Source organism: Dipodomys merriami, unplaced genomic scaffold (genome assembly GCF_024711535.1).
Source record: "Dipodomys merriami isolate MVZ:Mamm:240054 unplaced genomic scaffold, mDipMer1.0.p SCAF_402, whole genome shotgun sequence".
NCBI classification, from domain to species: Eukaryota; Metazoa; Chordata; class Mammalia; order Rodentia; family Heteromyidae; genus Dipodomys; species Dipodomys merriami.
This window is the reverse complement of record NW_027205627.1, coordinates 958121-960691: the sequence shown is the minus strand read 5'-3', so window position 1 is coordinate 960691 and position 2571 is coordinate 958121.

Here is a 2571-nt window from a genome sequence, read left to right as displayed (position 1 = left end):
CTCAATTTCCTACTATACTCCGAAGTCGCCTTGAGTGTCTTCCTCACCACTCAAACACCTCACCTTCCTCAACTGCTCGTAGTGGTGTAAACTAACATTGGGAATCCCGGTGCTACCAGGCAGCATGGAATGTGGGCGTGGCCACCATTCTTGTATCCCATTGGTCAGAAAGAACCATGAAAGAATGGGGGTGTGGCCGGAATCCAGTGATGCAAGCACATTGGCAGAGTCAAGAAGTTAGCATCTCCCCAGCCCGTTTTCAGGGAAGAATGTCAGTTCAGTTGGAGACAAGAGGGTGACCAGCTTTAACTGGATGGTTGCACAAATTATTGTGTATTTCTGTTTGTTGCCAGTCCTGGACCTTGAACTCAGGATCTGGGCACAGTGTGTGAGCTACTTTTGCTCAAGGCTGGCCCTCCAAACTGGAGCCACAGTGCTTCTGGCTTTGTTGTCACTGAAGTTGGAAAGGGGTCTCAAGGACTTTCCTGCATAGGATGACTTCAACCATGATCCTCCAATCACAGCCTTGTAAGTATCAAGGAGAACTGCTGAGAGCCAATGGTGCCTACTTAATCATTGGTCTTGCTGATGTTCTTGGACAAACAGGTGAGTTCCCTATCCTTGGGTTTAAGTGGTGGGAGCTGTAGCCCACAGTTTGTATCCTGGTCCTGCCACCTCCAAATGGCAGGAGATCCAAAAAACTTACTCCTATCCATAAGATTACACGGAATGTGATGTGTGTCATGATTGAATGAGCAGTTCTTGAATGATTCCAGTATAAAATTATACACAATTATATTATAGGACACTGATCGATGTTAGTTAATATTTTATTGAGAATTTAAACAATCACATTAATAAAATGGAGGCATAATGAAATAACTAAGAATTGGGTCACACATACTATAAAGGTGCCATTTTTATGCCAGGACTGGTTTTGGAACTCATGGTCTTGTTAACTCTGATGCACTATTTGGGAAGGAAAAGCTGGTTTCCTTGAAGTCAAGAAATTCAAGTCTGTTCCTTAGGCCTGAAATAAATCCCCACCACTAGAAAACATCCTGTTCATGTACAGTTTACATATATGATTTATATTTATAAATATATTTGACTATATTTCATTCAGTGCAGTTATTTAATTTTTTGTTTTATTCATGCATTGAACATTTATTTTATTGAATATTATGTCACATAAAACATTGATTACATGGGCCTGGGAAGGTAGCTCAGTGGTAGAATGCTTAGCTTGCAGGCATGAGGCCCTGAGTTCGATTCCTCATAAGCAAAAGAAAAAAGTCAGAAGTGGCCCTCTGGCTCAAGTGGTAGAGTGCTGGCCTTGAGTTGAAGAGCTGAGGGACAGCGCCCATGCCCAGAATTCCGGTCCCATGACCAAAGCCCCCCCAAAAAAGCATTTATTACATTAATTACATAGGATATATGTCTGCATATGTATTCCACTTCATACCTGACACCCAGGACTTTCACAGAAAAGGAAAACATGTGGCACCATCAGCTTCTTACTCCACAATTCATTTTTTGGCAGTGTTGGCATCTGAACTCATGGCCTACAAGCCTACAAGGCCCAATTCATGAATGGGTGAGTGTCAACACTCCATCCTGGGGCAAATTGAGCTGACAGGCTGTTCCCAGGACGTGATATCAAGCCACAGATGTTAACAAAATAATAACATTGATATGCAGATGGCAGTACGTTAATAGATATGTATCTTTTCGAGTGTAAGAGATATCTGTACATTATTCAGTTATATAGATTACATTCCTACCAATTCCTGGGTTTTAATTATGCATCCATGTAATTAATATTATTGTTTTCATCCTTAATGAAATCAGTTTCCTGAAATTATTGTGTTTCTGTAAGTAATAATATTCTTTTCATGCTTCATAAATATTAAATAAAGTCTATCAGCCTCCTGAAATGATGCGGTCTAATTTTATAGGAACATCATTCACAATCAACTCATTCAACCATGACATTGAAAACATTCCATTGTTAGTCCTATGGATGGGGGACCATTTTCTTAGTATCTCCTGCCATTGGTTGGAGTCAGGACGGGGACTCGAAATCAGGGAGTATGTTGCCACGTGGGCCTAAGGCCTCCCCAATAGTCTGGCAGCCTTCAGCAATGCAAGATGAAGTACCCTTTGCAACAGTGTCATTCAGACCCATGAGGGTCACCGTGCAAACGAAGAAAACATAAAAAGGCCACAATTTTTCTGTGCATTGCTTTCCCTGCAAGGCCTGGGGGTCTAGGATCCCAGGAGCAGGTATAGGTCTAGTGGCTGCACCCCAGCTTAGGGTGATCGAAGCTGAGGCAGACTTGTTACAACCTGAGTTCAAGCCCCATATTAAGAAAAGTAATTTTTTTAAAAAAGCTTCCTGGCTTGCAATTCATGCCATTTACTCTTCTAGGCTTTGGATTTGATCTCAGGATGTGGGTAAATCGGCAGCAATGTGGATGAAGGGGAAGATCACCGTACTTGAAGATAAGAAAGTCAGGCCTGTTCACTAGTCCTGAATTCAAGCCCAAGCCCTGGAAAACATACTAATTA